Below are 24,663 nucleotides of genomic sequence, written 5' to 3'. Positions count from 1 at the left end.
GTTACTGGAAGGTTCTTGTGTTTTTCAGCATTGTTATATTTTTCCCCTTTATGGTCAGGATTAATGCAGATCTTGATTTGTAATAACAGATAGAAAATTAAAATTTTAACAACTCATCTGTGTCCTCATTGTCATCTCCATTTCTCCTTTACCCTTAGGTCATACTGTTTGGTAGACTGTGGACATGATTTTTTATGAAGCCTTTTACCTTCAGAGGCTCCCACAAAGCTTTGCACACCTATGGACTGGAGATATACAGGATCTGAGATGGGGATCCCTCTGGATTGTAGAGAAATACGAAAGCATATCCCAAGAACTGGATTTTATGGATCAAATCTAGTACAAGAAGGTAGTTATATTCTGTAGCCAAAATGCTATTAGGACCAAAACTTTTGAATTTAAGGTACCAAATCTATAATCAGCATAAAACATTGCCTCCTCAGTCTGCAACTAATTGTAGCTATTCATCATTTGCTCTAGCAGTTAAATGAACTATTTCAGTGTTGGAATACTACAGCTGTCTCTTTGCACTGAGCAGTATTTCAGAGTAGTTTAACTGAGGAAATAAAGATCCTGCTGAAAATTAGCTTCCACAGACTATAATATTCTGAAGACTCTAGAGTTAATGATAGACATATTTTTCCAAAAGGCATGCCATTTCAATAACTACATGTGGCTACAGAGGAACCTGATATGAAAGAGTTGTGTATATCAGAGTTCTTAAGTGCCAAGCTTAGATGCCAGTTTGTACTGTTACTTTGAAAAAAAAGACTCTACCCTGGGTTGTATGTTGCTAACCCTGCATTCAGAAATAGCCAGTGTTTTTCATAAAGTTTCTACTAAACTAAAGCTAAGCCTTCTCTAGTACTGTTTTACAGTCTGAGCCTGAGGCAGTATTACAACATGATGACAGCAGTCTGCAGTAAAGATAGCATATTGTTGCTACCAAATTACTTGGATTTTAAGTCATATTGCAAGCTAAAGGTATTATTGCAGCATCTCTAATAATATTCCTTTTCCTCTTGCTGTTAGTGATGTTGATTCAATTTGATTAATCTGCATGCCAGTATATTATAGTGTTATAAATCTTTTTCGCTAGATGTTTAGCCTGGTAGATGTGCTTGAATAGTAGTGTTCCTGGGTGAATTTTTGGCACCAGGATTTTATCATGTCTCCAGTTCTGATGTTTAATCCAACATAGTAGTGTATTTTTACAATGCATGGAAACTTGTTTATGTTAGTGGTCAGCATCAGGCACTTTAAAATTTGGAAGTGGTTTCTAGAACGTCGACCTCATGTTGTCTAAACTGGAAATTATTAAAAATAGCTCAGTTGGTCTCAATTACCCTGTTTCTGTGCAACAGCAAAAGCACTTGTGTCCCATTAATACTTATATTATGCAGCGCATTTGAAAATGTTATAAGTCAGGTGGATTTTCTTCCTGGGAGCCACATACATCACTTTTTTCTCTGCTTTTTTTTCTCTGTATATGTCAAATTGTTAAATGATCTTCAGGTTACTTCGACATGTTTGCAACCTTAATACTTAAAACCACATTACTTAGTGATGTAAAAGGAAGATAATTCAAGCTGGCTGGTAGCAGGTCTCTGTGTTTTCTGTACCCTGTTTTTTCAAAAATCTGTTTTGAACCGAGCCATTCTTTTGCACTACCATTTGAAATAAAACAGATACGTAGCTGGTAGGTTGTACACATTTGCTTGTCACTAGCTTTGCCTGTTTTTCTCCTAGAAATAAAAATGTCTTTTGTGCTTCTTCTTGTCTAGGTCAGTTATTTTAACTACAGTATCAAAGACTGTGGAAATATTTTAAGAGGACTGGATACTTTGTGACTATAGCAATGTTAATTTCATATTCACATTAACATACGGCAATTGGATCTCCAGCTTTAGTTGACTGCCATGGAAAACATAAAGAAGAAGCTATACTTTTTTTTCTCCAGAGACTGAAACCAATAGTGTTAATTTACATCAAGGCTATGGAGCAGGGCTGCCTTGTGAGCTAAATATACTATGAAACTTTTCATTTCCTGCTGTGGCACTGCCATACGTTGCTACAGGTGGTATATTAGGAAATGGCCAATTTTGTGGTATGTTTCATATAGAGTGGCCAAAGACAGACAATATAATGTGAACCTTTTCTAAAATATGGAACTCAGTGGTGATTATCCAAGATTTTAATAACATCTTCCCCTAGCTACTTCATAATTTTCCATAAAATTATGGAACTAAAGGGGTCAACCAGGCCATCTCTAGCTTCAAAACTAAGACCAAATATAACAAATTCCTGATGTGTATTTCTCTAATGCATTCTTAAAAATTCCCTCCTAGGCTTCGCAAGATCCCTGGGCTGACAGCTAGGTCATATGAAACATCTCAGAGCCTGAGATGTTTAATTACCTCTTTTTTTAAAGTGTTTGGACCTTTTCCCAGTTGTCCATTTGTTCCTAACTTCTAATGACGTAGGAAGTTGATGAAAGTTTGATCTGATGGTATTCTCAAGAACACTTGATCATTGTCAGTTCACAGTGTTTTCATGGCACTTACTTGGTTCTAAGCATAAATTATATGTATTGTATCCCTACAGGCATGTTTTTTAACCTGATGTCTTGAGTGGGAGGAACACAGGGGCTACTGAGTTTTCCTTCCCTTGAAATATAATAAAAAATGGCTTAGTCTGGAATAAAATATATAGGAAAAATATTATTACTGTCAGTTAGAACCAGTCGTGTCAGGGCTATAGCAATCGATAGTTAGTGACTGAGGTTAAACACAAATTTTTATTCAGTACAAGAGTGTTAAGGACTTTTTTGGTTGGTTGGTAGATTGGTTTTGTGTCACATTCTGTAGTATAGAGCCTGAACGTCTCTCTGGGGTCGTGCAGTGAGATGCTTGTAAGCAAATGTTGGGATGATCTGGTTTGAGGTAAAGCAGAACCAGTTTTCTAACTTCAGCTCAGTCTCATCTAAGTAACTTCATTTTCTGAAAGTTAACTGCATGTTTTTTAGATAGTGTTTCTCTCTAGTAGTGACAAAGGACATTGGAATGCAGAAAGGCCATTGATTACATTTATACCAATAAAAACGAAGGCCATCCTCAAGCTGATGGGGTACCGTAAGTCAAAGAAGCAAAAAAGGCTACAGTTGCGGGAGGGGTGGACAGGACAGGTGACCCTTATCTGACCAGCAGAGTATTCCATCCTATATATATCATACTCTGTATAAAATTGGGAGAACACGAGCATCTCACTTTCTTCTTCCATGGCCAGTGAGGACCCTGTCTGTTTGCCTCTAATTCTGGATCTATGCATTCCTGAACAAAGTTCTTGGCCCCAGCTCCCTCATAGACTCGGATCCTTCCCTTGTTGCCTGCTCTGCATAATCTGTGGTAACGTACAATCATCAAGGAGTGGGGTTACAACTTCCTATATTTTTATACAGTTATCATTATTGTTGTTGTTGTCATTGCTGTTGTTGTTGTTGCTGTTGTAAAGATGTTTTAGTTTTATTTTCTAATCCTCAAATCTTTTCCTCTCATTTCATTTTCTCATTTCCCTGGAGATAGGGCAGAAGGGAATCAGGATCCCAACTGCCTGATTTTAGCTGCCAGAATTGGCAGGGCCAGGGCTAAACTGTGACACAGGAGAACTGTGTAAATAGGAGAACTAATGTGAAAACTCTGTTATGGCTTACACAACAAAAATTCTGATGATATAGTGTTCTTCATAACAGTGTTGTCATGGCCTTTTAAATTAATTAATGTTCCATCATCTCTGTAAATGATTCTTACATTGCAAAGCTTGTGAGACAATCTGCTTGCATTCTGGCTAAAGAAAATTATATCAGTCTTGAGAGGTCCAGTTTAGATAGCTTAAATAAACTAAGCAACACTGTTCAGCATTAGAAGTCAACCATATGAAATTATATTTTTATTTTTATTTCTTTTTTAAACATGCATTTTCACCTACTTTCTATTTACTCTGTGTGAAATGGAAACTCATATTATCTCTGTAATACACATTCCTTCATTTCTTAGGGTCAGGTTTCAATTGAGACCCAGATGTCAAGTGTTTATGTAGAGCAAATAATTCATTTTTGTTTTCTGGTCCTTTCCTAGATGAGCCCCCTGTCAAGTCCTGACAACTTGTGAAGATTGTAGATTTTGGGAGAGAAGGCATAGCCTCAATCTCACAAAAGTGAAAATGTGTATGACAACTACAACATATGATTTATTAAATGGTTGTGTGACTCTGTTAATCATTACGTCATATCTGCTTCTACTATGTTTCTGATGATACTTAATTTTCTGCTAGAACTACAGGGATTATACACATAACTTAAGAGTACAAAGTCAGTTTTGATTAAAAACTTCTTTTGAGATGAAAAATATTTAAGAAAGTTTTATGAACTGTTTATAGAAAAAATATCTTTAAAGGACTGGAGGGCTATTCTTATAACTGCTCATATACAAACATCTAGTGTTTGAGAACACAGAATTTTTAAATGAACCAAGACAGTACTTATGAGTACAGGATTTTAATATCTCAGTAATTTGTTCTTATTGCTACATAGTCTCCAAAGCAGAAAATTTATCTTACTCTATATGTATTTTCATGCATGAGATTTCATGATGTCTGATCCTCCTGCTTGAATCAATGACATTGATCTTAATTGCAGAAATTACCAATTTGAATGCCAGTTACTAATATTCCTTTGGAATCTGTCCTCGGTCTCATTCCTAGCAAGTGTTCAAATATTTGTACTGAGAGGTATTTTTATTGATATAAAGATAGAGAAGAAAGGTAGTAATAGCATATACTGGGTTGTGGTGTTTCTTTGCTTTTTGTTTGGCTTTGCTCTGGTTTTTTTATTTCCGTTATTGTTTGTTTGGGTTTTTTTTTTTTTTTATGTAGTCTTGCATTTGGCTAAACGAGAATTAAAATCTGAAACTTTTCACTACTAGAGACCAGTTTTCCAGATTTTTATTTTGTTATTTAGGATTCCAGTCATATCACTAGGCTGATTCAAGTCTGTAGCACATTACAGCATTCTAAATGATATTTGGTTCTGCCATATGTCATTCTGCGTTGTGGCAGATGAGAGTTATATTGTGCTTTATCAAGAATACTAATACTGAATTTATCAACAACACAGTTTTACCTAATCCACCTATATGTTTGACTTATATTTTTTAGTCACTACTTGTCAAAGCACAGACACAAAGGTTATTCCGGAAGATTGTATTTTGAAGTAAGTTCCTCCTTATGCTGTAGTTTAGGAGAAGTTTGTTAGCAGTCTAACTGAAAGGCAGGTGTGTTTCATTACAACATTTTTCAGAGAAATTTCAAAAGGGTTGATTTGGAGATCATCCCAACCAGCTATGAGGATTTACCTAGAAGATTAAATGACTGGGGCTAAAATGTGTGAAAAAAAAGATTGAGTTTCTTGGGCCTAGTTACTTTATTGCTATCAATATCACTTTTATTTAGCCGATAGTGCTTTACTATGCTGTTAAGACTATTTGTTTGCATTTAGAGTTTAATAAAGTCAGAGCAGGGAATCGGAATCTAATTCTTTAAGAGAAACAAGGATGCATGACTGGTTTAACAGTGTTTATGGTCCCATTGTCTCACAGAACACAGCAAAACAGTTATTGAATAAAGGTTAAGGGAGCTGACAGACGCCACCTACAACATATAGAACTATGTTTTGGAGTGATTCCGTCTTTACTCATATAAAGATCTTCTTTTCTTTCATACTGAAAAAATAAATCAATACAGGTTAAGGGGCTAGTTAGGAACTGGTTGTGTGAAAGAACATCTCTGGGGTGCAGTGATTTGCCTATTCAGTCATTCTGTACAAAACATTAGACATAACATCTCAAATAAGGTGGAAAATTCCTAAGGCAAAAAAAAAAAAAAAGACTCTATGGAAATGAGGTTGATTTCACATACATTTGTCTGGAGGTTGGTTGTTCACTTTGTTTTACTGCTGCATTGCCCACAATAAGTCATAACAATAATAAAAATGAAAACTTACGAATACCAGGAGTATTTGTCTAGAAACCAAATTATCTTGAAAATGAGATGTAAATGCATAGAAGGCTGAAATACATAAAAGGCGAAAAATTTTGGCTTCTGTAATTATTATTGTCACTTCTAGTAAAGTCAAGAATAATTTCCTTTTGCTGTGCCTTTCATTTGTTCTTTGCATAGGACAATATATGATTGAATGCTGTGGGCTGTGGAGGGAGTTCAGTGTTCCCTTAGAAAAAATATAGTCAATAAATTTTTCTTTCTGTCTCATCTCTGTTTTCCAGCTAATGTAACCCTTTAAACTGTACATATGTACATGTATAAATATTCTATGATGAGAAATATAAAGAAAGAAGTTTTGCAAATATTGTATGAGTAGAGTGAATAGATTTTCACACTGAGTAATTCTTGCAGGAGCCTGAATTCTTATTATGCATTATATTCTTTTTCTTACTCATTGGTCACTGAAAAATTAATCTAAAGCCCAGTTGAAAGTCAGTTGAAAGGATTCACTACTGCAAAGTTTAATTTAGTAATGACTGTTAACAAAATAAAACAAAGCCGTAAAGCTGTAGGGGTTTTCATATTCCCTCCCAGGTTACATACACACTTGAGTAATGGAAACTAGTGAGATTTTTTTTTTACATATGTGGTATAAATCTAGCAACAAAAATAGTTTATCTGTTGATAGCTGTTCTCCCTACACATATTGATCTATATGGATGTTAGCAGATGTTAAATTTCTAGTTTCCTTAATCAAGGCCTCAAACTTCCTTTCAGTTCATGGAAATCATACTGCCATCCCTGTATCCTCTTTCTCCCCTCTAAAGAAAAAGCCCTATCAATAACATCAATAGTAGAGAGTCTTAAATTCCATTGATAAAATAAAATCATATTTATTCCTAGAAAGATTAATATTTGGGAATGTTTTGTATGGAAGTGACAATCCAGAGACCAGATAGGCAACTGCTAGCAATACTTCTCATCCCTTCAAGTATCTGTCTTATAATTGCTCATTTAATTTTTGTGAATTTAATTATTCATGATTCCATAACAGAAACTTCCTAACAGCTCTTATGTGATGTAGGAGCCCAAGTCTCATAATTTAAAATTAATTGTACAAGGAGAAAACGAAGTCCCAATGACTATCAGTTAGTTTTAGGTCTGCAAGTGCTACTGTCACACTGGAAAACAGAACTCAGTTTTATAAATAATTTAATTACTTGTATATTTTTATGTACATTTTTGCTACAAAACAAGCATAAAATTTTCTGGTATTAGCTATTGCATCTGAGATAAAGATATGTGTAAATAATTAAAAAAATAAACTTTACACGAATGAAAACAACATCCATTCTGCTCAGTAAATTTTAGGTGCAATGGGATTAGATAGGCAAGTAAATACCTGTGCTCTGGTTGAAGATACTTCATCACAAGAACCCTCTAAATGTGTAGAAACCTCCCAGACTCAAAAGCCTTATAGAACATCAGGTATGTAGCTTTCCTAAAATGAGGCTGACCAATAGGTCAGTTCTGAGTTCTGTTAGAAGCAAGGGAATGGAACGCACCAAAGAGGATTACACTACTAAAGAAGCTACTAGAATTGCCTGCATGTAAATTCCTACCAGTTTCTTCTAATAATCATCTGACTAGTAGCGTTTTGGAGGAAGCTTGCATGCTTCTCTTGGGACTTCTTCTATTCTTGGGTTTCTTAGTGGTATTCATGTGTCAATAATAACAAACAGCAGGAATAAACATCTGCTGCCATCATCAACTTCCACTGGAAATCTTCCTTGATAATCTTTCAGTACGGCCTTGGAGATGTATTGTATTTAGGCATCTTCTAAGGCAGATGACCAAATTATTTACTTACATATCAGAGAAATACAGTTAAATCTATATGATTTTGACCAATAAAATACATACTGCAGAAGAGAGGGAAGAGACCAATGGTTTAATTTATAAAAAACATGACATCGAAATAGCTTATTTTTAAAAAAACCTGCTTAAGCGGGGAAATCTGAGAATATTAAAGTCTTTACTATTAATGCACTAACATGAGTAGTTATACCTGCTGCTTTTTGCATAAATGGAAGGCTAACGTATTATGCTGGTGACTCTATATGCATCGCAATACATGGTGAATATATATACAAACATACACTGACTCTCTGTGTGTATTATAGCATACGGACTATATGTAATGGTGGAGGATTTTTTAAAAAAAACAAGTGTATGTGTTTGAAAGCTTTGTTCTGGAGGGCTTTTGCTTTCAGAAGTGAGTCTCATTCACGAATATAACAAGTATTGTTATACAATTTTAAATCTTAGTCAAAGTATGAAGTTGACATAGAGCCCACCATGAAAATAGAAATGAAAATGCCTTACAAGCAATGGTCTTTACTAATTCTTGATACAAAAAAAAGAGACAAGTGGAGAAGAAAAAAAATAGCTGCATATTTCTGTAATTGCTTGCACATCTTCATCCAATAACAAAAATTATGATAAACTCAAACGAAATGATATTCTTAGAGAAAGTTCTAAACAAACAATCTGACTAGTATTTTTTCCCTAAGAATAAAAGTATGATATTTTGATCTTTTTCTGCATCTCAGAATTTGAAGTATCACAGGTAGGCATGAGGGATTGCCATTAATTTTTAAGTTTAAATCAATTTCATGAGAAATAGAATGGATATCAAAGCATCCAATGTAGTCTTGATCATCCTTATTCTTTAGAATGCCACTTCTTATTGTGTTATTTGGAAAGGTTAGAGAGTTACAGCATATTTAGCAAAAAGACTATTGGCAGTATAAGGCTTATCTTCTTTCTAAGCCTGTCGTCTAGTAAGGAGAGGGGTGGAGGCATGACAGCCCTCAATGAAAGACTGCTGAAGGATCCTATTAGGTCTATATTGAGTACAATGGCATCTCAAATAAATAAATTCAGGTAACTCAGCAATTTTAACCTCTTTGAAATTAATCAAGGTATGACCTGCAAATGTCACAGATTTCAGTGTTTATTGAACTTGAGCTGAACAAAAGTGTGCTTGGAACAGGACAAAGCATAGCATACAGATATTCTGGGACATCTTAGTCTATGCTTCTCTAGCTAATTAATCAAATACTGTCTTTTGGAGAGAGAATAAATCAGCTCTCCAGAGAAATGTCTTCTTTTCTGGTTTACGAAGTGCTTCCTCTGACTAAAACTGCTCATGAAATGGTTCAACATTCATAGCCACCAGTCACTCTTCTTAGAGAGAAAAGTGTCTATGCAAATAAATCCTCCCACTGCAGAGTATTTTACTGTACCATTTCAGAAATCTGTCTCCAGTCTATGTATTTTAATATCAAAAGAATGTTCTTCTGTTTTTTCTCCCTAAACTTTTTGGCAAACATGAAAGTGATTAGTTGACCACCTGATAGATTCTGTCAAACTGGCCGTCAGACTTCTCAAGTTGCTGTCTTCATCTGGTATGAAGTCAGAAAAACTGAAAACAAGTTCTAATTTGCTTTTTTTTTAACTCCTTAATCTTTTTGGTGAATTTCACCCATGAATACAAACCGGCCTGAAGAAAGACCGGGTAATTTTTTTGTGATAAGAAGAGCAGCACTAAAGCATTTGCCTGGAGCTCATAACACTGATGGTCAAATAAAACTCCAACGAAGTCCATGGCCTCAAAAGGCTGCTGAGGCTGGATCTGCTTTAGGCTAATATGCTTAAAGAAAAGGTCAGGCAGTTGTGGAAGTCTGCACAGCAGACTGCCTCTCAGCTCTGTGGCTGGAGCTGTTCAGAAGCTGAGTGGATAGCAGAAAAGGATCAATATAAATGAGTTAGCTGTTTCCTCTTTTCTTTAGGGCCATACACACTGTACATGTCTGTGTACTGTGTACTGTGTACTGTGTACTGTCTGTGCCGTCACTTAAAACAACTGAAGTTGTAATGTGAGCCTCTTGCAAGACTGCAGTAGGATAGGAGACCTGGAGGTCTCAGTTCCCAGGTCTAAAAGTTTGCCACCATCCTTCTTTTAAACAAAGTTGTGCATTAGAATTCTTTCTTTCTTACTTTTTTGATGCCAGCACATTTCTAGGAAAAAGAATATGTTCCTAGCTTCCTATTACATCTCAGGCACTCGCCCAGATAAGAGCGGCTAATTGTTTCTACTGGCAACCACTGAAAAATCAGAGAAGCTTTTTTAGCTTTGATCTATGACAGAAACCAAAATATGACCTGGTAAGAACATAGTTGTGATTTCACTTTCAGTAATTCTCATCTCTGTCTTGTTTCTTCTGAATGCAGTCAGGTTTATAGCCAGATGCCTTCAGCACAACCACAGCCTTCAAAAGTTGCTTCCTCAACTAGTGGTTACACACTAAGTGATGGAGGATTGCTGGGGTTCCTCTTGATCTTATAAATACTTCGTTTACTTGAACATTCTAAGATTGTGTAGCTAAAGAAGAATAGACTAATTAGAAAGACAGTCAAAAGTTATCTTTTAAGACTTGCCTCTACTTTACAACCTTACATTGTTACTAGTGTGTTTTTTCTAAGAGATATAAAGGGATTGTCTTAAAACTACTGTAAACATTTTTCACCTGGGGAGAAGTTTGTTTTCTAAGTAGAATTAATCTATTGACTACGGTGCTCTCATAGTCTGAAATTCCATTAATCTTCTTAATCATCTTAATCGTGCTTTTAAATATGAATTATACAGTTAGCCATTACAGAAAAATAGTTGGAAGATGTTTGTCTGTCATGCAAACACATTCAATTTTTCAGTATGCTATTTGAATACGGCAGTTGGTCAGAATTTTCAGTTAGTACCTTATTAAATTCCACTCTTACCATAAATGCATTTTTTCTTGAAGGAAAGATGAAAAAAAAAAAGGGTCGATTATGTACTGTTTTCTCTGTCAATACTCTCAGTGTTTTCAAGCAATTCTGCATCTTTTGTTGTTGTTATTATGTGTTCTTTTTCTTTATATGAATCATAGGAGATATTTTAAAACCTACTGGACTTGCAAACTAGAAATTGAAGAAAACTTCCTTCTCTACTGAAATAACTGAGTCAGAAGGAATCACTTTCAGTGGGTGAATTGTGAGCCAACCTGTCACTAGTTTCTTTTCTGCATCAGCTAAACAGCACATACCTCTCAAAAATGTTTGGAAATTGTGTGGTTGAGACCACCTGTTTTCATGTGCGCTGCTAAACAGCCACCGGCAGATAGTATTTATCTTCCATGATTTCCTGAGTGATGGTTATGCGTCACTCTAGGAAAGCACCTTCAAAGAGGTTATCTAAATCGATGTTTATATTTTTTACATGTACCATTTAGTACCGCTTTGGCTTTACTTCTTGATTAAGTTTTGAGGGATGAAATGTTTGTGGCAGTTTTTGTCATTTTTTGTCTTCAAGGAAAGGCTGAATTATATCTTCTGTTGTTAATTAAAATAGTAATTTTAGGATGGGTAATGTGGAAACAAATTAGTTCCAGGAGTTCTCTGAGTGAAAATTAAGGTAGAATTTGGATAAATCCTGTAGAGCTTCCATTTCTACGTCAGAATTGCAATTTAACTACTATCATCTCAATATGGAGCTTTGACAAAAACTGAACCTACTGGATAAATATTTTTTGTGCTCAACTTTGGAGAGGAATTGAAGTCACTGTTTTAATATAAAAAATAATATGAGGCAATGACAATAATATTAGGCAAAAGAAAATTTGCACTTCCTTGGAATTTGTGCTTGAAAAATATACTAATTATTTGTTCAAGGTAAATATTTGAGTTTCAACTGAATTTCAAACCTTTCTTCTCATTGCCTTCTCTGACTTAGAGAACTATTATAATTAAGTTGCATGGAGAATCTATAGATGGCCTAAAATGCTGTTTTTCTTCTGGGTAAATGAGGCATAGCAGATATGCGGGCAAAGAGAAATGGCCCTGTTATGCTTCAGTGACTGAAGTTTTTCCCATATCACAAAAAATATAGATTGATGGGACTGTGCATTTTCTTGTATGTTGGTCAAGTGACAAGGTGGGTCTTTGAAATTGAAATGATGTATCAAATTGGTTTTAGTTATATATTAATGGGTGACATCACTGTCCAAAGTGGGAAATGGTTGCACTGTTCTCTTTTGGGCATATATATATATATATAGTATATGACATCTGACATGAAAAAAAGAGACTAACCCTATAGCTAAAGAACCAGTAAATGATCTGCAGAATTGATTTAAATGTTGGCAGCACTGCATGCAGGTGTGCGTCAACTGAGAAGGGAACTTTTTTTTTTTTTACATTGGACCTCATATATAGGGAAACCCCCCTAAATTTAGAAGGAAAAGTGTGAAATGCGAGCATGACCAAAGGTGCTCTGTCAAAATAACAGAATTATAAACAAATACGGCCGTGGGTATTGTTTCATTTTCACCTCTGAGTATGGGGACCAGTAGTAACTTTTCTGACAGTGACTGTGTGCAGGTACTTGTGGACGCTTTGCATAAACAGCAAAGTTTTAAAAAGTGCTCTGGTGCCTTGAAATGACTTCTCGGAATGAGTGTCTGTGGCACTGCTAAATGTTTCCTAGCAAAGAAGCGCCATAGGCAATTTTAATTGAATTTAGGAGCTAGTAGAAAGGGGCAAACTATATACTGAGATCTATCTGCAGCTGAAGTCTAGCAGACAGTAACATCAAAATCACTGATGTTCTGTAAACGCCATAAGAGATTTCCAGAGCGACAGCTTTTAGGACTTGAACCGTAACCTTTTTTTCTCTGTGGGCATCACAGTCTTTGTTTCATTGCAAAAAAATCCAATCCAGTGCTTTAAAATTGATGTTTCCTTCGACACTGGCATCTTTCCCTTCAGAACTAAGATGAACATGCTAATTATTTCTTTTAGGTGGTAAAGACTGCAGTCTTCTTGCTGGGATAGGTAAAGCATTTACACCCACTATCTTACTAGTGAAGGGTTTTCTGTGCTGTTACCACTGCAGTATTACACACAACGTACCCCTATCTATCAAAACAGAATTGTTGACCTGACAGTCCATATTGTAAGTTGCTTGGGAGATAAGCACTAGTGTTGTTGCAATTGTAAGAGGAAGAATTAATGCCATCATAATTGCTGCAGGTGACTTGTAAGAAAATAAAAGAATAATGTATAGTTCTCTGTTTGTAAGTAGTTTTCAGTTACTTGAAGTTTTCTGAAAGGGATTGGAAATGTTCTCCAAGGAGTATTATTCATGGCGTCATTTTTAATTAAATTCTAGACTCTGAACAAAATAGTCAACAGTAATTTCCAGATAGTAGAGATTTTTCAAAAGGAGACTTTGGAAATTGTGAAAATATAGTTAGCTTTGTTCTGCTGAAATTTTCTGCTGCTGAAAATGACGGACTATACAGCTTTACAGGCTGCACGCTTGCGTACAAAATGAGATATTTTGATGAAGGAGATCAGGACTTTGTTCATGTCAGTTATCCATAGCAAAGATGTGTACAGGAAGCTACTTTGCAATGAAAACCAGAATATTTTTATCTTATCTGCAAAATGAATGTAACAGTGTCTGAGAAGTAATTTGTCTGTTCGTGTCCTGCAGCCACTGATCCTGGAAATCTGGGGGATCCTTCTCTCTGAGGCTTTGTATTCAAATTATTGAATTTATAGAAATTGAATGTTCTCCATTAAATGTTATAATTTTGACAAATTTATTAGCAACAGTAACAATTTGTACCATCTTTCTTGGCCCTGTTTAAATCAAGCTACTCTATAGAAGGAGGAGAATCAACTTCCTATACAAATAATAATTCTTAATAAAATTGTAAAGCTTTGCTACTGGCCCATCTATGGAGCTTTCAAGATTTTCAGAACATGAAGAAGTAATAAATCTTCCTAAGTGGACTGTAGAAGTCTGTTTTCCTGGCTACACTGGTATGATTTTGAATAACTGGAAGTAGAATAGCTGGATATCAAAATAACCCATACAGTCTAAAATTCTATCAGTTGATATTTAAATAACCCATACAGTCTAAAATTCTATCAGTTGATATTTATTATTGCTTGATGCCACGCATTACTCAACCCACATTTCTTACCTATACATTCCACTGGCTTAAACTTCATGACTAGGAACATTTGCAGTCTCTCCTGTTCGTTTCGAAGTTGCTTACATTATCAACACTACATATGCTAGATACTGCTGTGCAGCATCTGGCTGTTAAGCTGTTTGATCTCCCTGGGAGAATCTTGGTTTAAATTCATGAATAAAAATCATATAAAAATAAGTCCAAGACAGACGCTTTTCATCTCGTGTAGCTTTTGACATTGAGGTGTGTAATGTAGTCAGTTGACTTCTCAGAACTCTCCAAGTCATTTTTTTAAATTCTTTTTCCTGAAACTGATCTCAAAACAAGCCTGTGGTTTAAATATATAAAAATATTTAGTTGGGTTTTTTTGACCTCAAGGAAAGTTTGAAGATATTACTTATTTCTGTAGTTTCATCTTAAGATCTTCACAAGATTTATGGCATCAGTTCTTTTTTGAGAGCCTTGCTGCCTCAACACTTCTGGTTGTGCAGACCAAAATTATACATGTGTCTTAAAAGCATAGCTGAAAACAAATATAGAATGCTAGCGTATATATGCTGGTATTTGGCTTTCAGTTTCAAACCCATTTTTTGAAGTCAGTAAATGATTTTTTCAATATGTTGATCACCATTTCTAAAAGTACTTAGCTTAAAAATCTTTACTTCTCAGGTGCTCTCTGCCTTGTATTTCCTTTCCCCAAAATAAATGTATAGTTTTGCTAAAACATCTATTTTTTACAAAATTGATTTTCATTTTTTTGCAAAGAAATCAGATTTTTTAAGAAAACAAACCTGAAACACTTTTTTTCCCGTTATAGGGGGAAACTTCTTCACAGCAACAATGAACAAATATGCATTGACTAAATAAATAATTAGACATTAGTAGTTATATGATCCAAGCAAGGAAAGAGAAGTTCAGAAACATAATTAATTATATCTGGAATCCGACAGTAAGTTTATAACAATTGTACAAAGGTCTTTGTAACAGCTTTGAACCCGTACCTCAAGACTACCATGTCTGTCCTTAACGTATTTTTGACCATTGCTTGATAGTGCTCCTATAAACAATCAGTAGCAACTAAATACTAATGGGCACAAAAATAATGCAAAACAATACAGCGTGACATTTGCAGTATGCATTGCTTTGGATTAAATTAGACAATGCTGTATGACCCTTCTGTTGCTTTTATGCTAAAAATTTGAGTCACGTGGCGATTCTCTACTCACCTTTTACACATAATGTGCAAAGATAACTCTGTCTTATGTCTCCCGAAGATGTAATAGTAAAGAAAATCTAATTGTAATGAATGCAAATATTCACCAGTACATTACATCTGATTTTTTTTCATAAAAGAGGTTGGGGTGGGATAAAAGTAGAAGACTGCTAAGAAAGGTGGGGTAACCTTTAACTAGTGAATATTTTTGGTAGAATATCGCTATCCAAAATAGCAATGTGACTATACAATGAACCTTAACACATTTTCCTGTAAAAGCTACTGAAGTTGCAGAAACTACCTTCTAGTAGGAAGTGTTTCTAATATTGGGGCATAGATCAAACACTAAAAGGATCAAGCACTAAAAAGACAGCCTGGTAGTTACTGCAATAATGTCTCCTCATTGCACCACACTATATAATATTCATGACTTTGGAAATTATTTGGTTGTAGTATCATTTCATTTTGGGATGGGGAAGTGTGGACAGCAACACACAGACAAAGACAGTTTCTGTGGTACCAAAAATTTTGAAAAGAAACTTCACCTGAGAGCTTGTCAGACAACTAATTATATAGGTATCAAATGATAATCACAATATCTAACTATTTATTTTGTGTAAACATTATTCTTCCATTTATTTAAACTGAGAATCTCTCTATATTAGATTTTTTTTTTAGAAAGACATAAGAAGTTTTTTTATATTTCAGTGTTTCATATTAGTAATTTCACATTTCACTTGTTTGTCTTCATCATGTCACTCTTGCTTCCCCATGTCCACTCAACACTGCATTAGTATCTTTCCCAAAAGAGCAAACAAAAGAGTGAAGGTCAGGGGAAAGACTGGTCAGAGATCTCATTTTTTTATGCCAATAGTTTTTTGATGGGTTGCTTTTTAAATTGTGCATTCTACCCAAAACCTTCACAGAAAATAAGCCATTTGAATACGCTTGTATAATATTGTCACTCTGTTCTGACCATGATTTTTCCTATTTTATAAATAATAACAGGAGCTGTACTTTTTGTTACAGACACCAGCATTTGAAGTGAAGGAGACTGTTGCAGTATTTATTATTTATCATATTAGAAATCATATTGTTTTTCATATTATTTACTGGGTTCGTTGTAACCATTTTTAATTCACTGAATGCCCAGCTAGCATAATTTTTCTTTTTTCTAAGTTTACATATATCTATGGTCTTTTTATGTTGGTTTTATAGTTCTTGTATTTATTATCAGTAATAGTAAATGTTACCAATACGTGTTGTGTGAGACTTATGAGGCTCATGCCAATACTGTTTCTATTTAAATAGTGAGAAAGTGACCTACTTTCATCTCTGTCATTGCATCTGTGGATTCTCCTATTAATGCCCTAGTATTTTGGCCAAGATTAATGTCTGTCCTGCCTCCTTAGCTGGACTTGCAGGACACATATGGGAGACTTCAATCAGGCCAAAACTCATTTCTTAGTCAAGCCAACAACGTGTTATCATATTTATACCAGCCCTTTGTGGTCCAATGATCTCAAGTAAATATTTCTTCTGGTTATTATTAATGGTTGCTGAGATATATATCAGAGGGTTTAACAAAACTACCTAATGATGCTTTGTCCATCTATATTTTTTAAAATGAGTGACCAATATACATTCTTACGTATGTAGAGGCAGAAACAAGAATTGAATTTTAATGCTGACTCATTTTTTAGTATTGAATAGAATATTTTTGTCTTGACACTACAGTTGATCATAGCTTTTGCCTGAGTTCAATGCCTTTTTTTCTTTTGTAAATGTAAAAATTTCTTGAATCTTGCTCATTGCTATTTGCTGGTGTTCTTATAATCTATTTGCTACTTATTTACTTGTCAGTTCTTATTTCATATACTTAGGAGTGGTTTTCAAGGGGATGAAGAATGAAATTATTGCATTTTAAGATGGTAAATTTGACTTTCTGGCTGAGCTGTTGAAATGTTGTGTGCTGTCTGGAAATTATGATCCAAAGCAAGATTTAGTTGCAGTTAATTGCTGGTTATTCTTGCCACATTACATTTTTGTGAAATTGCAACACAATACTTCTGACAAGGAGCAATGCACATGCAAGATCAGAAAATTATCCTGAAACTTAGGTGCTCAGATAGTTAGCTAGTCTTTGCTAAACATGCATGTGTGGATCAGACAAAAAATGAGAATAACTATTTTTGTGACTTTAGTTGTGCAGAAAGCTGAAAATACAAAACAGATGTGGAGTTTCAGAAATCTTATTTTGAAAGGCATAAATACTCTTTGCCTAAGCTGATGATCTAGACATTGTCACTAATTATTAGAATAAAATTACTTCACATGCACATCATTCAGACATAGGATTTGCCCAACATGTGGCCTGATACTAACTTATCAAAAGGAAGTCGCCTTTATGTCAGCAGATTGAACAGTCCTCTCTTTAGATTAGTACAAGAACTACAGACTTTTTCAATCCTCAAGTGAAAGTGGTTGCAAGGCCTTCTACTGGATTTCTGCACCACTGTGTATTGTATTGAAAGGATAAATTAGGAACTTTGAGAGTAAGAGTCCATGTAGAGATTAAATTTATTATAAAGTTAGCAAAATACATATTCAGCACACAGTTGTCTTCACTGCTTTGGTGTTCAACTTGAAGAAAAAGCAGAAGGTCCTTAAACCAGAGAATTAGCAAATGGTCATACAAATGTTTTTAGTATTTCAGAATCTCAGTGCTTTTCACTGAGATTATTAATTCTGCTTAGATATTACTTTTTTTTGTGAGGAAGTGGATCTAATATGAATATTTTCCATATAAATCTTTTTGAATATGAAACAGAGCCGCTATGAACATAAATGTCTCATTGTGTGAGGACTGCATTTGGACTAGATCTTCCAAAAGTGAATGTACATTTGCAATTAGCTATGACTCACAGAACATTAAAACTCTGCAGTGAATTAGTTTAATTTTATATAAAACCTGAGAAAATGTAAAACTTAGAAAAACTTTGTTAATAGCAGCAGAAAAGCTTTCCTCCTTCTTACTTAAAAAGCCTCTGTCATGTTAACATTACCATATTAACTGAAATAACAGAATTCTTTAAAGCATTTCTTTACAAAACTGCACTTGAAGTTGAAAGTCTGTCAAGAGATGGGACTGAAGCCTAACAAATCTAAATGATTCAGTCAAGTTCAAGAAATATGGGATATAGTAGGAAACTGAAGCATTTTCAAATGCAAGCTAGGATGCTAGGTGATGTTTTTTGAGTACCACATCTGTTAATACCCTAATTGACCTTTGATTTGAGTTGGCTTTTACAAAGCTTTAACTTCTAGTTTATAAGTATTGTTCAAAAAGAGTAATTAGGATTAACTTGATGATTTTGCAGTGAATTCATTGTTTAGAATTGTAGGTACTGAAAGTAATGATTTAAATAATAGTGCTTTTGAGAACTGCATAGAACATAAGATATTCATAGTCCTTTTCTTCTGTGTTTTTTTGGGAAATATTCCTTCTTTCTTTTTTATGCCGAACAGTTGTCAAGTTACAATATTAAAGGCTTTTCATAACTGCCCAAACCAGCCTAGAATGGTTGTTTACAAAGATATGGTTTTTTTTCATTAAGTAGTTTTTAAAAGAAAACTTCAAAATGAAAAACAGTTCAGACTTCAGTCCTGTACACATAGAGATGCAGCTTCTTCAACTGATACTATTATAGCATAAATATGATGCCAGTTGAATGTGGTATATATATGCTCATTCAAATAGAAAGTCCTAAACAATATACTCATACTTCCTAGCTATTTTATGATTAATGATGATGTAATCAGTTGGGTAACAGTAGGCTGAGGTCATTTGTATTTTCCTCATACTCTCTGAAAGTGAATTTTAACAACCAAAATATCTGTGGAAAGAACGTGTTTTTCATTCTATTTTGGATTAAAAGATCCATGTGTTGTATGCATTGAAAATGGCTGTACTGTAGGATGATACTCAGCAATAATGCTTTTATTAAACCCTGCAATATTCTTAAAGAGATTTTCAAACTCTTTCTTTTTCTCTTAATAAAACCCACACAAGCATTTTTATGGGAGTGACAAAGACATCATTGCAAGTAATAGTTATTTGTACATTGTCATGCATCAACTTTGTCACTTTTCAAATGTAGCATGAAGAGTAGAAAATCATCGGTCTGAGTCATCTACATTGACATTTTTCTCTCTTATCTTCATTTTTTCACTGTAATATATATTACGTGTATTTCTCTCATTCCTAAATTGTTGATCCAAATTACACTTACCAAGAGATCTGAGTATCTGGAATGCATTGGTCATCAGATTAGTATGAGCAAGGACATGAATTTAAGTAAGTTTGATTAAATGTGTGACATGTGGTCTTTTATCCTTTTAAGACCCAGTACTGTGTTTGATACAGCTGCAATTTCTCCAGAAGAGAAAAAGCGATGGAAGCCAAATAATGTTAGCTGGAAAATCATAATGTTAAATACAGACAGAAACACCTGAATAATAAAATAATAGCTGTTTTGCTAGAATGATTTGACAGTTGCTTAAAAACTGAATCTAACAAAGCATTGCAGAATATGATGTAGGAAATAAGCCTGAAGTACTTGAGGATGTGGACAAAACATTTATAAACTCTTTGACTTCTTCAAAAGTACTTTTACTTTCATGAAATAATAAAAACAAAAAGGAACATAATATTACTAAGATGTCACAGTTTAGCACCAACCTGGCTAATTTTGGCAGCTAAAACCCTGCAGCTGGACTCTCAATTCCCTTCCCTCCACACCCCAAAGAAATGTGAGAGGAAAATAAGAGGGAAAAGACTTGTGGGATGGAACCTAAAACTACAGCTTTAATGAAATGATAATCCTAATAATGAAAATAACTAGAAAGTAATAAAATATATACAAATATATGAGCTAGCGGCCCCACTCCTTGATGACTGTGCATCAACACAAATGTTGCAGAGCAGACACAAGGGAATAGGTCCATGGCTAAGAGGGAGCTGGACTCAGGAACTGGATTCAGGAATGTACGGGTCCAGGATTAGGGGCAAACAGACAGATGAGGTCCTCACTGGACATTGGCCAGTGAAGAAAAGGGAAAAGACCTTCATGATCTCCCTATTTTACACTGAGTATGACGTATATGAGATGAAATAGTCTGTTAGTCAGTTCAGGGTCACCTGTCTTGTCCGCCCCTCCTTGCAGGTGTGACATTTTTTTTTGCCAGCTCAAGGATGGCCTTGGTTACTATATGAGTAAGTATAAACTTTGGCCTTTCTGTATTCCAGTGTCCTGTGTTATCACTTCTAAAGAAAAACTGTCTCAAAAACATGCAGTTAGCCTGCAGAAAATGAAGTTACATAGGCAAGACTGAGTTAGAGTCAGAAAAATGACTCTAACTCAAAATACATCATAAGAAAATAACAAAATATATACAAATACATAAAACTGTCCCTCCCCCCACATCACCTCCCCCTCTCCTGCACACACACACCCCCCCCCATTATAGAATGCAACCACTGATGTTGCAGAGCAGGCACAGGAAAGGTACTGGACTGGACTTTGCAGCAAATGGGAGATGGACTCAGAAATGGGATTCAGGAAGGCATCGATCCAGGATCAGGGGGCAGAAGGATGGATGAGGTCCTTACTAGCGGCCAGCCATCAAAGAACAGGGCTTGACCCTCGTGATCTCTCAGTTTTCTACTGAATGAAATGAATGAAATATATGAAATATATGAAATATATGGAATGAAATACTTTGTTGGTCAGGTTTTGGGTCACCTATTCTGTCTGCTCCTCCCTGCAGATGTGACCTTTGTTTTGCCCTTTTGACTTACATCATTCCACCAACTCAAGGATAACCATGGTTTCTTTAGAAATAAGTATAAGCAATAGCCTTTTGTCATACCAATGCCCCATTGCAATGGTGATAAATTTTAAGCCTTATCACTTCTAGAGACAGACACTGTCTGAAAAACATGTAGCTAACTTTCAGAAAATGAAGCTACTTAGGCAAAAGTTAGCAAATTGGTTCTATTTTAGATCAAACTGGAACAGATATGTACTAGGTTACATTGTAGCAAATTTTTCCATGTTTAGCATTGGGAAACACTTTCTGATCTCTAACTTCTAACACTGAAATATTGGACCTAAGATAGAGGAATATCTACTACTGAATTGTTTCTAAACAAGTTTGAGTGCCTATCAAAAAGAATGAGAGTTTATCTTGTGAAAGAGGTAGAATAGTGAAAAAAATTATGCTAAAGGGCCTAATTTTCTAAATACAAAACAGGGGTTCTAGAGCCAAAGCAAAGTTTATTTTTACATTCAAACCTCATAAACTTACTTTATTTCTAAATTTTAGTGTTTCTTTTTGTATTGATATTCAAAGAACAAACCTGTTCTTAGTTTTAAAATTGGGGACAGACTGGTTTGTACTACCTCTCTCACTTGAAAATAATGGTAATATAATTCTGCTTTTTACAGCCTGACTTCAGACTCTCACAGTATCAAACAGCAATTGTTTTCCCAGATTGCAAGAATGACTTGTTTTCCTTAAACGGCAACTGCAGTAAGATAAGTTAATTAAACTGGTTGCTTAAACTAGTGAAGATCCCTTTCAAGAGGCAAATTGTTAATAGTCATTTGGGAGCCAGTGTATGTGAATGAAGTGCAAGAATATCAGAAAAACAGTTTGAGCTAATTATGCTGAAATTTTTACAAAGGGAAATGAATCTATTTTTCACCTGGGACTTAACTTCACACAGACCATTAGAACATGGCTAGTCCAACAAGTAGATGTGTGAAAATCAAGGTTTTTTCTACAATTCTACTGGCAAGGCAGCTATTTCTAAATTCAAAGGCAGGTTATTGTTTTTCACAGAAGGAAACAATTGCACACTTATGAGATATGCTTAAATTTCTTTTCCCCACATCTTTTTCATTCGAGTGACAGCTGAACTGTAGAGTAGTATACTGAATTAAGGGAAAGGCTAAATGAAGAAACTAACTGTTCTTTCCAAAACAATGAAGGCACCAAGCATGACTTAGAACAGCTGGATACTGATCCTTTTTGTTGTGAGTCAGAGCAGGAGAGACAAGTGTGATCACAGACAGTTTATCTCTGCTTCTTTTTACAGCCCCATAAGCTCATGTTATGCAAATTTATGTAACTTTCATGTGTGTGAAACATTTGTGTTTCCAACTGGGAAATTCTGAGGGGCATAGGAAGGAAGGAAATATTCTTCCCTGTCTAGCCATTTTTTTACTAAGATAGCTACCACAGCTTTCTGACTGTTATTGTCCATGCTTCCTATTTTGATGCACATTTCAGACTTTCCTTCTAGTAAGCTGCAACAATCTCCAACATAGACTAGAATCTCTTGGTATCATGCAGAGCACACATTACCTAGGGTCAATTCCACTAGTAAAGTTGTGCTTTCTTTACAGCTGTCAAGCAGTAGATATGACTTTACCTAAATGTTCCAGGGAAAGTATATACATCCTAGGGATGGCAACAATTCAGGGCATAAAAGTTTACAGGGCACGTTTTATTTGTATTACTATGATTGCAGATTCTCATATCTGGTTGTTGGGCTAGTTTGTATCGAAGGCTACTAAGCATGGGCCTGCAATCTTCAAAAGGTTTAGTTCCATATTAACAAAGAGAATGGCTGAAGTTTGTTTTACTCTAATACAATGTGGCTGTAGGACCCTGTTACAGAGTAACTGAACAGCTCTTAACAGTGTCCTTGATAAAATGGGTTTGCTTTCAGTCTCTGATTTTGTGGCAAATTCATGTGGCTTTAGTACCTCTTCATTTTGCCTTGTACATTTCTAGTAACTTGAGAATTACTCAAAGATGAATTGATTTACATCCATCAGTGTTTAAGAAAAGGCTGGAAAACATAGGAAATGCACACATAAAATGTGTACTTTGTGATATGAGGTCAAATACAAACATTTGGAAAAGTCTGTATGCAACCTTTTTTCTCCTGTGAAGTGCCATTACATTGCAACGTTTGTTATTTGAGTGGTTACTGAGGGCAAGGAGAAAATCAAGAATTGACTCGTGTATTTGCTGAGTTTACCTGGAATGGGGGACATAAAAATTCATTGATTTCTGTGAGGTGATTTCAACATTCTGGAATTTGAATTACAATCAAGCTTGCAGTGCAGTTTGTAGAAGTTTGTGGTTACATATTCATAAAGCTAGAAAATTTTCTTTACCCCACTTTTCTTCTGTCGCTGCGAATTAAGCTGATTTTTACTTCAACTCATGTGAGTGTCTAGAACAATTAATGGAAATCAGCTTATAATGGTACAAATGCAGATTGGTCTTGCTTATTTTCTCATAATAGCTGTGTTCTGGAGAAGGTACAGGACCGTTTTAGAGTTATGATTTTTTTTCCCTATTGGAAATAATTAGTAATTGGTCTTGCTTTTTTTTAAGACCTCATGCAAAAAATGTGATTCTCTTAATGTTTTTTATTAACTGTTATATTGAGAGCTAAAGACAATGCATCCTAACAGTTTAAATAAGCCATTTGGTATAAATCATGTACAATCCTTTAGGCATCCATCAAAACTCTCATCTCATAGCTAGTCTTCCACAGGTCTATGATCATGTCTTACAAACATGGAAAAAAAGCATACAAAGCCAGACGTGCATTCTACTGCATTTTCCATCAGTGTTACCTTCATTGAATCCTATACAGAAAAGATTATTTAATGAAACAACATTAAATAAAAGATCCTTTTGGACATCTTTACAATACACTTGTTGTTCTTGCACAGGTAATAAGAAATAGAAGAAGAGGGTCTCTTTTCATTCTGGTTTTCTAATGAGTTGGTTCCATTTCAGTCACCTTAATGCTATGATAGTGTTGGCATGCAGCATAGAAATACTTGGGCAGAGCAGACGTCTCTATTTCTTCTCTGAACTTTGGCACAAGAATGACAGTTTTCAGGAAATAACTCAATTTATATGCTGATCCTTGATAGAGTTTTCATGTCTTCTGATAATTTCATTTTCCTTTCCTCATATGAAACTTGTTAAATTTTAGTAGTATCTCCAAGTTATTTTCTCCAGGGTAATATTTAGAGCCCTATTTATACATAAAATTATTCTTATTCTGCTTGTAAGGAGCAGGCAAAGTAAGTGTACACATATACACTCATATGGACATATGTATGTGTAAAATAAATAGGTGGAAATATAGCTGACAATCATTTTACATAGATGAACAAATAATTGAGTTTTTCTGATGGAGGTAATTCTTACAAAGTA

General features: G+C 34.9%; 1 protein-coding gene across 16 annotated transcripts in view; it reads left to right on the top strand.

Moving 5' to 3' along the window:
• The window catches only part of LRRC4C (leucine rich repeat containing 4C), a 529,117-nt gene that overhangs the window by 360,714 nt on the left and 143,740 nt on the right, over positions 1 to 24,663 (top strand). For 4 of the 16 annotated variants that reach the window (XM_054067039.1, XM_054067037.1, XM_054067040.1 and 1 more), the window contains one exon: positions 159 to 349. The exons of the other annotated variants lie outside the window; for them this stretch is intronic. The gene's annotated coding sequence lies outside the window, so the exon portion shown is untranslated. The remainder of the gene's footprint in view (positions 1 to 158; positions 350 to 24,663) is intronic. 16 annotated transcript variants of the gene reach the window in all.

This window comes from Cuculus canorus, chromosome 5 (genome assembly GCF_017976375.1).
Source record: "Cuculus canorus isolate bCucCan1 chromosome 5, bCucCan1.pri, whole genome shotgun sequence".
Classification (NCBI taxonomy): domain Eukaryota; kingdom Metazoa; phylum Chordata; class Aves; order Cuculiformes; family Cuculidae; genus Cuculus; species Cuculus canorus.
This window is presented reverse-complemented; position numbering and strand designations above follow the sequence as displayed.